The sequence below is a fragment of the Coenobita brevimanus genome, chromosome 66, assembly GCF_032717465.1.
Source record: "Coenobita brevimanus isolate Jiangsu-jjx chromosome 66, ASM3271746v2, whole genome shotgun sequence".
NCBI classification, from domain to species: domain Eukaryota; kingdom Metazoa; phylum Arthropoda; class Malacostraca; order Decapoda; family Coenobitidae; genus Coenobita; species Coenobita brevimanus.
Genome location: NC_137019.1, coordinates 31,117,965 through 31,132,744, shown reverse-complemented (window position 1 = coordinate 31,132,744; position 14,780 = coordinate 31,117,965). Strand labels below are relative to the sequence as shown.

The 14,780-nt window shown below is 42.7% G+C and overlaps 1 pseudogene; it reads right to left on the bottom strand.

The window, feature by feature from the left end:
- Window positions 1–14,402: 14,402 nt before the first annotated feature.
- LOC145405441 (5S ribosomal RNA) lies at window positions 14,403–14,521 on the bottom strand (annotated as a pseudogene).
- Window positions 14,522–14,780: the final 259 nt, after the last annotated feature.

Below are 14,780 nucleotides of genomic sequence, written 5' to 3'. Positions count from 1 at the left end.
CGCCCCTAGACCTTGCACGCAGGGATGCAGTGTACATCCACCTAATCATTGTCATTTCTGTACGTTTAAGCCTGCGTATATCCTCTTCCATTATTGTCCAGGTCTCACTACCATACAGTATTACACTTCTAACACATGCTGCAAGCGCAGATCTCATAGGAGGTAGGGTGAACCCTCTCAATGTCAGGAGAGACAACAGCACCCTGATCTTCTTCCAACCACTTCTCACCCTGGCCACAGAGCTCTAGCCCCACCTCCAGTATATAACGTGCCTCCCAAATAAAATTCTTCCACACACCCAAGAGATTCACCAGCAAGTTCAATCCTTTCACGCCTGACCATCTCCACCTGCTCTCTTAAACACGCCTCACACATAAATCAGCATTATCTCGCAGTCCACTTCAAATACCATTACATCTCTTATGCGCCCACTTATCACAAACACTGCACAAGATGGTATTACATCCCACGCCCTTGTGGCAAATTGCACATGGCCACTCTCCCTCTTCTCTGACAGTACCGCCACCAACCCTAGATATCACCACTTTTGTTTTATCTGCATTTACTCTTAGGCCCTTGTCCCCCATACCATCTTTCCACTTCCTGAATCTTTCCTCTGTCTCCCTTTCATTCTCTGCAGCAACACCAAATCATCAACATAGAGCAACTCCGATGGGAGTCCACTTCTGAAGACACATGAGAAGGCTTCATGTACCGTACCATGATAAACAACAGTGGACTTAAAACTGACCCCTGATGCACACCAGCATTCACGAAAAACTCATCACTCAAATCTCCATTCACTCTTACCTGGGTGTGAGCACCCACATACATGGTCATAACCATCATAACCAGCCACTCCTCCTTCCCAAGCTTTCTTATTGCCCACTCCACCACCTCTTTGGGGACTCTGTCAAAAGCCTTCTCCAAATCAACAAAAACGGAGTACAGTTCCCTTTTCTTTCCTATATACTTTTCCTGAAGCTGTCGAACAATGGTTATGGCATCAGTGGTCCCCGTGCCAGGCATAAACCCAAATTGCTTCTCATCTATATTCACTCTGTCTCAAAACATACCTTCTAGAACTCTCTCCATTACCTCCATTATCTATTTTTTTTTTTTTTATGCAAGGAAGAAGGAACCAAAGGCCAGGAGCCCCCAAAAGCTTTATACCTCTATAATTTTCCTCTTTCCAGGGCATCACCCTTTTCGTGTTTTACATTCTTCAGCCAATCATATTGGACAACACACTCATATATAATCATATTTATCAGGTCAGTGACTAACCTTATTGTTATATCTCATGAGACCTTCAACATTTCAGCAGTCAACCCAGACACATCTGCTGCCTTCCCCACCTGCTTCCTGCCTATTGCTTCATTCACAATAGCAGCGTCAATCACAGGCCAAGGGTCAAACACTGGATCTGTTGGCTCCAAACATTTCCTGTCCCAGTGAAACTCCTCATTCAACAACAGGCTATAATGCTCTCTCCATGCATCTGTAATATCCCCACTGTTCCCCACTACCATTCCTTCATCATTCTTCACACACTGCTCACCTATAATATCCCGATTATCCCTCTTCACCTGATGTGCCACCTCAAATATCATATTATTCCTTTCCACATGATTTATGTTATCAAGTGAAAGTCTCTGTGACTGACCTCGCCCTGTATACCTCTCTTCTAGCCCAACGCTTGGCAGCCAAGTATTCCTCTTTGTTACCACCCTTCTTCCTTTCCCGGAAAAGCCTTCTTATCACCTTTACTGCAACTTCTACACCCTCATCCCACCACCAAGTTTAAGGCTTGGTGGGTCTCATGTCCAACTGTATACGGCGTCAGTAACTCTCAAGAGGTTGTTCTTGAGGGCTCTGTACTGGTCATTAACGCCTCTGTCAACGGCTTCCTGTTCAGCCACCACTCTCCTCATCTCGTTATAGAAATCATCCCTTACGGCTTGCTTTTCCAGCATCCACATTTTCCTCCAAGGTACATAAGTCCTCTTTTTCATCACTCATTCTTTAAGCATCATGTCACATGTCAGTAATTTGTGCTGCTGAGCTCACTCCTCGCTTCCTATAAGCTTAACATCCCTCACTAATCATATATCAGCCCTTCTGACCATAAAATAATCTATCTGACTGTTATTTCCCCCAGACTCGTACGAGTTCAACCTACTCTCTCTTTTCCTAAAATGTGTGTTGCACACAATCATGTTCATTGCCTCCCCAAACTCGAGTATCCTTTCCCCTTCCTCATTTCATGTACCATATGCACATCCACCATGTACTCCTTCATATCCTTGAACTGGTTCACCTACATGGCCTTTAAAGTCCTCTCCCAATCCACTATATCTTCATCCCACATACGTGTTTTTTTTTTAATAACCGAACAGAAGGGAAGAAATTAATAAAAAAAAAAATAATGCATACACCAGATTACTGGTGTCCTCTGTTCATAAAATATCTGTAACAGCAGACTTTAACAGCTGTGGGTTGAAGTTTGGAGGGAAACAACTCTGGGGACGCGAGTTCCAGAGAGATGCAGTTCGGGGAATGAAAGAATTCTGATAGCCAGAAGTTCTGCAATATGGCTGAGTGACATGCCAGTCATGAGCGCTACCAGATGCCCGTGTAACACGAAGGAAGGCATGGAGAGGTGGCACCATGGATGCAACTTCGTCTGAGCATTTGCCATAAAAATATTGTATCTGTAAAATATTGCAAGGGAGGCAACATTCCTTCTTACTTGTAGGGGAGGTAGTTTATTTGTAATGGCAGGGTTGTTAATAATTCTAACAGCTTTGTTCTTAATTTTGTCTAGTTGTTTTAATACAACCTCGCCACATCCATTCCACAAGGGTGAGCAATATCCAAGATGAGAGTGCACTTGACTCTTATAAGTCATAGGTAACTGCACGTCAGTGAAGAAAGTTACAGACTCTGTACAAAAATCCAAGTTTTTCTTTGAGGCGGTTTTAGCAAGTGATCTAACATGAGAGGTCCAGCTGAGGGCATTATTAAGTGAGATGCCGAGAATTTCAATACTTTTGGAGATGGGAATATTAGTAGCACTGAAGGTAATATACGAAACTGGCAATATCAGTCTATTAGTAAATTGTATATATTTAGTTTTACTACCATTAAATGAGACAAAGGTTGTTTTGTCCCCTTTCACTGATCGTTGGTAGGTTTTGATTTATTGAAATGGCTGTACTGAGTTTAGAGGTAGAGATAATAGTATGGATGTCTGAGTGTGAATGAACTATGTAGTGTTGTGTCATCTGCATGTGAGTGGATGGTATTGTGGGTGACAGATAAGAGATCATTAATATGAACCAGGAACAGGGTTGGCACCAGAACTGATCCCTGCAGCATGCCGGCATTAATTGAATGGAACTTGGAATATACATCATCTACTTTTACTCTTATTTTCCTGTCACTAAGATATGAGGAAATCACAGGAACAAAAGACATTAGTCCATAGCAAGGGAGTTTGGACAGCAGGGAATGGTGCCATACTCTGTTGAAAGCTTCAGAAATATCAAGGGCTACTGCATGGGTTTCTCCACGTAGGTCAGTTGATTGATCTATGTTATGAGTTAGGAAACTGAGTATGTCAATGGTGGATCTTTCGTGGCGAAAACCGTATTGTCTGTCACTAACTAAGTTGTTGGATTCAAGATGTTTAACAATGTGCTTATTAGTTAAAGTTTCAAATACCTTACCAAGAGAAGATGTGGCAGCTATTGGTCTGTAATCAGAGGGGTTAGAGGTACTTCCTTTCTTCGGAATTGGGTGGATATTGGCTTCTTTCCATGAATTTGGGAATGAAGAAATACGTATGCATAGTCTGGATAATTTAGCTAGAACAGAGGCAAGTTCAGGGGAACACTTTTCAAAACAATTGGCGGAATTCCATCTGGGTCTGGAGCTTTGTTGGTAGGTAAATTGTCTAGGTTGGATTTTACATATCTTGTCTGTATTTTAAGTGGAACAATTTCGGGAGAGTCAAGTTCCAGTACTGGGACGTTCTGGCTGGCATCCTCTATGGAAGAATTTCTGGCAAATGTACTTGCAAAAATATCTGCTTTCCCACGCGGGTCATTTGTAATGTTGCCATTTGAAGATTTTAGTGGGGGAATGGGTGATGACTTGGTAAAGTTATTATTGAAAGAATTAAGAGTTGACCAGAGTATTCTATTGTCATTAGGGTTGTTAAGTAGTTTTGATGCTTGCTTTTGAAGAAAGTTTGATTTAGCTAGATTTATTACAGCTTTTGCATGATTTCTAGCAGTTTTAAATTGAGAGAGTGATTCAGATGTTTTTTATTTTAAGTAAGAGTTATATGCTAATGACTTTCGGCTGTTGCTCTGGCACTGATGCCATCAAACCATTTTGGAGAGTTCGATCTTTTAGTGAACTGTTGACGTATTAAGTCATCTCAAAATCTATCCTTCTTTACCTCAACCAAGTCAGCTTGTGGAGCATATGCTGATAAAATTGCAAACAACACTCCACCGAACAAAATTTTCACTACTTATAACTATGTGCTTATTAATTACAGTCTCAAATACTTCACCAAGGGAAGACGTGATAGCTATTGGTCTGTAATGAGAGGGGTCGGAGGAACTTCCTTGCTTCGGAATTGGGTGGATATTGGTTTCTTTCCAAGAATAAGGGAATGAAGATGTACGGATACATAGTCAGAATATTTTTGATAGGACTGGATCAAGTTCTAGGGAAAATTTTTTCAAAACAATTGGAGTAATTCCATCTGGACCTGGAGCTTTCTTGGTTGGTAAATTGTCTAGCATGGATTTTACAGATCTAGTCAGTACCTTAGGTGGTGCAATTTCGAGAGAGTCAAGTTCTAGTACAGGGACGTTCTGGCTGACTTCCTCTAAAGTAGAATGACTGGCATACGTATTGGCAAAGATGTTCGCTTTACCAAGTCAGTCATTTGTAACGTTACCGTCTGAAGATTTTAGTAGGGGAATGGGACTTGTTAAAGTCATCATTGAAAGAACTGAGAGTTAATCAGAATATTCTATTGCTAAAATGATTTTTTAATAATTTAGATGCCTGGCTGTGAAGAAATTTTGATTTAGCAACATTTAATACTGATTTTGCATCGTTTCTGGCAATTTTCAATTGACTAAGCAATTCAGTTTTTTTTTTTTTTTTTTTTAAGTAAGACGTATTTGGGTCGTTCCTCTGGCACAGTTGCTATCAAACGATTTTCAGACTTCTGATCTTTTCGTGAACTGTTGACCTGGTATGAAGAATTCCATACCAGATTGCATTACGTGAAAAATTCAAAAGAGAAGTTGAGAAATTTGAGTTGCTCTGTGAGAGAATCTGTATGTCTTCGAAGGATCCTCGACAGAGTAATTATGCATCTGTTGTAACATCAGGCTTGCATACACCTAACACGATCGTACTGTGCACATTCAAGACGTTTTCTGTGGATCTTGAAGGTAGCTGATCTGTCAGACCGATGAACACTACTTTTTGTCACCAGAGAGGCAACTTGTCTCCAACAGAAGTTACGTCCTGGTGAAAAAGTAAGGATCATGTAGAAATGTATGAAAGAACATGATACTACCGCACCTTCAACTTCCGCCCTTGATGGGAATGAACTCAGGTTAAACAATTTTGTAGACGGACAATCTACCAATCTTCCTGTTGGAGCCTCCAAACGACGAAGATAGTCAAGCAGTATAATTTATAAACTAACAGTCAGTTTCATATTATCGACTCTTGAGAAGAGAACGGATATAATGCAAGCTAACAATGTCCAGAAATACATTAAGGGTAGCTGACCAATCTTTGTCGCAGTTTGCATTAGATAATAATAAAAATAAATTAAAGTATCATCTTGTACATTCCAACGAGTACCTACACCATCTAACTTCAACAAGACCTAGGCTCATAACAAGTAATGACATAAACTGGCCCATGGTCAGGCAACAAACGCAAATAAGGTATATAATTACAAACAGCGAACCTAGAAACCTCGCGAGCCTTCCCTGTGGCGAGTAGTCATGTGGCGTTTGCTAAATACAAACAAGTCGTTTCCTTAAGTCTAAAACCTTAAATATTTGAGAACCTAACTTACCTTGTTTGATTTTCAGTTACACGATTCATCTTCACACACACACACACACACACACACACACACACACACACACACACACACACACACACACACACACACACACATACACATACACACACACACACACACACACACACACACACACACACACACACACACACACACACACACACACAGATCCTATTCGCGCGTTTTTTGCCTTGATTTAACCTGCCTTTGAGGAACACCATCTTTAAAATTCAGTGTTGTCTGTTATGAATGTCAATTTTTACGTCTCGTAGAAAATCTTAAATATACTGTACACAGAACTAGATTCACTGGTTACTGTCGTCCAAAAAATACGGACTTGGATTGTTGGACTTCGGTTCACCATCGCCTAAAGGGTTTGAGGTTAAGAAATAGTTGAAGTAAGTAATGCACTGGGTTGAGGAACAGAGAAAGCAGTGGTAGTTGTGTGTGACGGAGTTGCGAGTGGTATTGATATTGCAGAGAAATTAGAAGTGGTTGGAGAATGAGCAGGAGGAAGCTCGAGAGAATCATTTAGGGATGGTGTATCTGGATTGATTTTATCTGGAAGACCAATAACTGGAGTTTCTAGGATAGTAGGAGTAGTAGTGGCAGTAGAGGTAGTGAGAGTGGTGTGAAAAAGTTCAGTGGTAGGGGTGGTATGAGTGGTTATGCTCGATTTCACTTAAGATTTCCCGATACGGAGACGAGTCTAGGTACTTATATCACCGAGATCAATATCGTCACTTTCAGTGTCAAGTTGCTGGCGAACAGGAGAGAGAATATATTTTGGGAAGTATGGCATATGGTAAAGTAATAATATTTATATTAAGAGTTACAAGAATGGAAATGTATTATATATATATATACATATATATATATATATATATATATATATATATATATATATATATATATATATATATATATATATATATATATATATACATATATACATATATATATATATATATATATATATATATATATATATATATATATATATATATATATATATATATATATATATATATATATATATATATATATATATATTAAATAACAGAACAGAGAAAGAAAAACAAATGATTAAACAAATCCATACACCTAATTCCTGGTGTCCTCCATTCATAAAAAATCTGTAGGAGTTGGACGTGAACAGGTTTGGGTTTAGGAGGAAACAACTCTGGGGAAGCAAATTCCAAAGAGATACTGCTCGGGGAATACAAGATTTCTGATAGGCGGAACTTCTGCAATATACAGTGTGATAATCCAGTCATGAGCGCTGCCAGACGCCCGTGTAGCACAGGGGAAGGCATGCAGAGGTGGCACAATGGATGCAACTTCGTCTGAGATATTTGCCATGAAAGTATCTGTAAAATAATGCAAGGGAGGCAACATTCCATCTTACCTGTAGGGGAGGTAGTTTATTTGCAATAGCAGGGTTGTAATCCTTTACCGGGCTAATTTTTATCAACCTGATTACCTTTCCTGAGTCATTATTTTGGACTTTTTATTCTAATATTAAGTTGATTTTTTGTCATCAGTTCAAGTGCTTCTGAGCTCGAATTGTTCATTTCCGTCGTCTTTTTGTAATTTACGCCTCATGGGTGGGTATGATGGCAGCGATAATTCATCGCCATTGCTGGGTTACAAACTAGAACTGAATTACTAAATATGTGTATTTAACAACTGGCAGGGCTTGGCAAAGGTGTAGAGGGAGACTGAAAGTTCCCATGGAAACCACTAACGCTTCCTTATGCTTGAAATTATGGTGCGGAGACTCATCGCTATATAGGAGGTGATCAACGTGGCCAGAGGTGGACTGCATATCTGAATTACAAAATATGCAGTATTTGGCAACCGTGGTGTGGCAGGGATTGGCAATAGCTCTGATGGTGTAGAGGAGATTCAACGTTCCCATGGAAACTACTGACGCTTCCATGTGCTTGAAATTATGGCTTCGAAACCCGTCGCTTCATATGATGCGATCAGCGCGGCAGGGGATATGCCTGCGATCAGCGGAGCAGGGATTAATAATTCTAACAGCTTTGTTCTTAATTTTGTCTAGTTGCCTTAGTTCAACCTCCTCACATCCACTCCACAAGGGTGAGCAATATTCCAGTTGAGAGTGCATATGACTCTCATAAACTATATCCAACTGCTCGTCAGCGAAGAAGCTATGAACTCTGTATAATGATGCAATTTTCTTTGAGGAGGTTTTAGTAAGTGATCTGATGTTAGAGGTCCAGCTGAGGTAATTGTTAAGTGAAACACCGATTGTTTTAATATTTTAGATGACAGGAATATTAGCAGATTTGAGGGTGATATAGGTATCTGGAAGTAGCTGTCTATTATTATATTGCATGTATTTTTTTTTTTTTCATTAAATGGGACAAGGCTATTTTGTCCTCATTCAGTGAATCTAGATAAGCCTTGATTTATGGAGGTGGCTGTACTGAGTTGTGAGTTAGTGATATTCAACTTTGTGAATGGGTGTTTAAGTGTGAATGAACTGTGAAGTGTTGAGTCATCTGAATATGAATGGATGGAATTACGGGTGGCAGATAACAGATCATCAGTATGAATTAGGAAAAGGGTTGGAGCCAGAATTGAACTTTGTGGTACGCGGGCATTAACTAAATAGAAATTGGAATATACATCACTACTTTTATCTTTCTGTCGCTGGGATATGGGGAAATCAGAGGAACAAAAGACGTTAGTCCATAGCGTGGGAGTTTGGATAGCAGGATTCGGTGCCGCACGCTGTCAAAAGTATTAGAAATATCAAGGGCTACTGCATGAGTTTCTGCATGTTGGTCAGTTGATTGATGGGTGGTGTGAGTCAGAAGATTAAGTATACCAATGGTGCGGTCTTTCGTGGCAGAAACCATACTGTCTAACACTAATTTAGTTGTTGAGTTCAAGATGATTATAGTTTTCGTTTTCGTGTTTTAAGGCTCCAACATGCTTGCATGCATCGGCGCTTCATGCTGCTCGGTGTATGGCAGCTTCCTTGTTCAGTTCCTTAACCCTGAGGTCACACTTAATGACTTCGTCCCACGTCTTTTGCAGTCTACTTCTCGCAAACCCACCCCCAGTATTAACGTTTCTTACCTTCTGCACCCAATTATCATCCCCCATCCTCTCCACAAGCCCAAATCACTTCAATCTACTTCTTTTCACAGCACCAATATACTACAGTCACATCCTACCTCTCAACTTTTCTATCGTAAACCCAGCTCCCCTAGACCTCGCACGCAGGGATGCAGTGCACATTCACCTAATCGTTGCCATTTCTGTACATCTGAGCCTGCGATTATCCTCCTCCATTACTGGCAGGTCTCTCTGCCATACAGTATTACACTCCTAACAGATGCTGCATACACAGACCCCTTAGCAGGTAGGCAACAGCTCCCTGAACTTCTTCTAACCACTTCTCATCCTAGCCACAGAGCTCCAGCCCCACCTCCAGCACATAACATGTCTCCTAAATAACAAAATTCTTCCACACACCCAAGATATTCACCAGCAAGTTCAATCCTTTCACGCCTGACCATTTCCACCTGCTCCCCCAAACACGCCGCACACATAAAAACAGCATATTCTCTCAGTTTACCTCTAACACCATTACATCTCTTATGTACCCACTTATTACAAACACTGCACAAAATGGAATTACTTCTCATGCCCTTGTGGCAAATTGCACATGGCCACTCTCCCTCTTGTTTGACAGTAGCGCCACCAACTCTAGTTATCATCACTTTTGTTTTATCTGCATTTACTCTTAGGTCCTTGTGCCCTATACTTCCTAAATTTTTCCTCTGCCTCCCTTTCATTCTCTGCAATCAACACCAAATCATCAACATACAACATCTCCCATGAGAGTCCATTTCTGAAGTCATGTGAGAGGGCTTCAAGTACTGTACCATGATAAACAACAAGTGACAAAACTGACCACTGATGCACACCAAAATTATCGGAAAACTCATCACCCAAATCTCCATTCACTCTTACCTGGGTGCGAGCACCCACATACATGGCCATAACCACCCTGAGCAGCCACTCCTCCATCTCAATCTTTCTCATTGCCTACTTCACCACCTCTCTATGGACTCTGTCAAAGGCCTTCTCCAAATCAACAAAAACGAAGTACAGTTCCCTTTTGTTTCCTATATATTTTTCCTAGATATCATATTCTTCCTCTCCACACAATTTAGGTTATAGTTTCTGTGACTCAGACTTCGCCCTGTATACCTCTCTTCCAGCCCAATGCTAGGCAGCCAAATATTCCTCTTTGTTACCATCCATCTTCCATTCCCGGAAAAGCCTTCTTTTCACTTTTACTGCAGCTTCTACACCCTCATCCCACCGCTAAGTTACTTTATGTCGAGGTGGGCCTCCTGTCCAACCGCATACTGCATCAGTAACTCTCAGGAGGTTGTTCTTGAGGGCTCTGTACTGTTCATTAATGTTCTGCCAACGGCTCCCAGTTCAACCACCACTCTCCTCATCTCGCTATAGAAATCATCCCTTACGGCTTCGTTTTCCAGCTTCCATATTTTCCTCCTATGTACATAAGTCCTCTTTTTCCTCGGTCATTCTTTGAGCACCATGTTGAGTGTTTGTATGATTCGAAGCTCGGTTGTTTGTATTAGTTGACGGAAGGCTACAAGAGCGCTTGTCTCATTGCTCTGGCAGCATTCCCTTTCTCTAGGTGTTTCTGTGCACATCTCCCCTCTCTTGTGTGGGGGTGTGGAGGGTTGGCACTCTGCCTACTGAAGTTCCCGACACGAGTCCCGCCTGTGTTTTGAGGGCCATGTCTGTCCACTCTGAAGCTGTGGTCCAGTTCATGTGGCTGGAGTCCTGATGTCCTTGGAAAAGGACTAGTGTGCAGTATCGACTGAATGTATAGTCGCTTGTGAGGCACCCTGGCGTCTACTTAAGTCTGGGTACCTGGCTACCCGCTGATGCACCTCAAAGTCGTCTGATGTGTTGAGGTGTCCTGAAGTCAGCTGGGTGTCTTTATACCAGTTGATGTACTTTGGTATTGTTGGTATGCTAAGTTACCTCACCAGCAAGATGTTCAATAAGCTGGTGCGCCTTGTTACCAGCTGAGGCACCCTGGAATAAGCTTTTGTGTGTGTGTGTGTGTGTGTGTGTGTGTGTGTGTGTGTGTGTGTGTGTGTGTGTGTGTGACTAGTGGAGGCGGCCTGGAATCTGCAGGTGTTAGTGTGTTCAGCTAATGGGCCCCCGGAGACCAATGGTGTGATGTAGTAGAGCTTATAACTTTGAAGTCTGCCGGCCTACCATGAAGCCAGTTGACCGCTGTTTTGTTGTGTGACTAGTGGAGGCGGCCTGGAATCTGCTGGTGTTAGTGTGTTCAGCTAATGGGCCCCTGGAGACCGCTGGAGTGGCGTGGTGTAGCTTATCAACTTGAAGTCTGCTGGCCTACCATGAAACCAGTAGACTGCTTATACAGTAATTTGATTGATTAGAGTATTTGATTGAATGTTAGTTACGTGTTTGTATGTGCATGCTGTTTTTCCATCTCGAGTTGACTTTTATTCTATGTATGATAGTGCGTGAATGGAGTTTGAATGGTTGTGTGCTGTAAATTATTTATGTTACGTGTTGGTGTTTAGTTGCTGGGTACTTAGAATGTATAAGGTGGGCTACTTTTGTGTTTAATTGGCCCTCCTTGATAGATATCATAATAGAACTAGGGTACATAAGATCTGTTGCCCTGACAGTGACGCAGTGAGTAGGATCTCTCGAGGGATTTCCTTTTAACTCTGGATATTGTTATGGTGGAACTCGAGTAAATAGGTAACGTCACTTTTTATCCTATGCATCATTAATTGTATTGTTTGCTCGGAACACCGGTTTCGAGAATGATGCTATTGTCTGTGAGGCAAGGCGTTGAATGAATGTGGAGTGGAAGTGCGGATTTGTTGAATTTCCAGCTCTACATTTTTATCTGTTTTTTGTCTGTTTTTTATGTATGGTCCTGTCTGAAATTATGAGGCAGACCCAGGCCTGTAAGCTTAATTCTGAGGAAAGAATGATGTTAGTTAAAGCTGCCAATGAGAGAGAGGAGAGAGCGGCTGCACGAGAAATGAAGAGAAAGAGACTTCCACGTGAGGAGAATGAGAAGGAGAGAGATAGAGGAGAAAGAGAAGGAGAGAGATTAAAGAGAGAAGTTGCGCCAACACGAATTAGCAATGAGTAGGAGTAGAAGTTCAGAGGACTGTACTGCAGCTCTATCCTCTCACATCCATGACGATTCTGTTAAGCCTCGTATTCCAGCATTCTCGGAGAGTATAAAGGACATGGATTCTTATATCATAAGGTTAGAGAAGGTAGCAAAGTTTCAAAGGTGGAAGGAAGAAGACTATCCAATCCACTTAGGAAGCCCCTCTTCGAGGGAAAGCATTAAAAGTATATGTAGGTCTTCCTACTGAAGTTGCTGATGATTATGAGGCACCGAAGCTAGCATTATTTAAGGCTTTTCATGTAGATGCTCAGTTGTATCGGAAGCAGTTTAAGTCGGTCAGAGCACAGAGTGACGAGTCGTATGTTCAATTTTTAACTAGGCAAGAACAACTATTTAGCAGATGGCAAGCATTATCAAATGTTACCAAAACTTTTGAGAGCCATATGATTTTATGGTTGTTGTTGTTAAATATTTATCCACACACGGTGGGGCACGGGCAAACTGAGAGCCCGTCAGAGATAAGCAGGATAAAAAGACCACAAAGCAGAAAAAGAAAACACACACATACAGAATTATGTCCTAGAACAAAGACATAGAATGAAAGGCAGTTACCAAGGAGGGGGGGTAATCCCATACAGTACATAAAAGCCTCTGGTAGGGTGTGCTGCCGGCGACCCTAGCTGCATCTGACACATCATCGTTGCAGCGAATAAAGCCCCCGCCAGGCAGAGCATGAAGCAGAGTGGTGACCAGGCAGTCAAGCAGGTAATGGCAGAGAGGTTCGACAGACTGCTCATAGCAATTGGGACACGGTGCAGGCTCCAAGCTGGCAACTTGACGATAGCACAGGAAATCCAAACATAGACGCCAGATCCAGACTAGGATATAATTAGGTAGGCTGGGCATAACCGGGACAGGAGACTAGGGCGTGGCCGCCGCATACCAGGCGGCCGAGCGTGAGCCCTCAGTGACACAGAGTTGATGATCGTCTGTAGTAAGCCTGGTCAAAGAGCCAACCACCACCGAGAGAGCTCAGGAGGCACAAGGGCAGAACAGAAACGTAACAGCAGGGAGGGTGCTAGCAGCACGTGTGGCTGTATCTGCCAGTTCATTTCCCCCAATCCGAACATGCCCACGGACCCAGTGAAAAGTCACTGAGCCACCCTGCTGCTGGATGAGGGATGACACAGTATATATATAGCGGTAAGTAAAAACCGGTGAGCCACCAGGGAGACTCCAGGCACTGAAGGGAGGAGAGAGAGTCTGTGTGGACAACGACTCGCCTATGTTGACACCGATAAACATGGCGCAGAGCACCGAGGAATGCCACCAGCTCTGTCTGAAAGGCGGAGATTCCCGAGGAGATGCGCCAGGATTCTGTATAAGTCCCATAAGTGAATGCCGCCCCTGCTGAACCATCAGACGAGACTTAGCCGTCTGTATAGTAGACCGCCGAGGCAGAAGAGTTGAGGGTAATGATTCTACTAAGACTCTCCTGCCGGAGGATGGCAGGAACTGAGTGACAAGGCTTCGACACCGAGGGATAGACAATGGTGAAAGGGGGAGGTGTCCAGGGAGAGGGAGGCGAATAACCTGGCATTTCGTGAAGGAGTGCTGCCGGAGCATGAGCCCATTCACGGTGGGGGAGCAGGTCGGGGGGCCTGCTCACCAGATGCTGCAGTAGAACAGAGAAGGGTAAGTGCTGATGGCGATGCACGAGACGGAGCGTCTCAGTTGTCGTGCGCAATGCAATCCAGTGGACGAGCGATGGAAACCCACTCTCCATGCACAGATTAATTAACCTGGTCCAGTGTTGAGCACTCAGCATAACCCGGAGTGCATCATTCTGATGCACCTCCATGGACTGGGAGGTGGGTGAGGCAAGACCAGTGAGACAGAATGCACTATAATCTACAAGAGATTGGATGGCATGAATGTAAAAGGTGCGCAGGACAACATATGATGCCCCTAGACCGCGGCTAGGAAGGTAGTGGAGAGTGGAAGTGTGGGTGGCAGCCTGCACTCGCAGATATTTCACGTGCCTGGCGAACGTTATGCCAATAGCATCTGATTTTCCCAGGCATTCACTCATCCAAGTACTAACCAGACCCAGTGTTGCTTAACTTTGCTGATTGGACAAGAAGCGGTGCATTTAACGTGGTATGGCCATTGGCGATTTCATGGTTAGGGATCAGTTCATATCTTCTTATCCAGCAGAGATGCAGGTATTTCTGAAGGAGTGGAAGTTCGATGATAATGTTGAACTTTCTGAAGCAGCGGATCTTTACAAAAGTGCTGGAGTTAATCCTAAGTATTCAAAGGTCCATAGATCAGACGAGAAGAGCTCTGAAACCTCCAGTCAACAGCCTCTTCATACTGGTAAGTCAAAGTATAACCCTAAATGCTATCTTTGTGGTAAGTATGGACACGTCA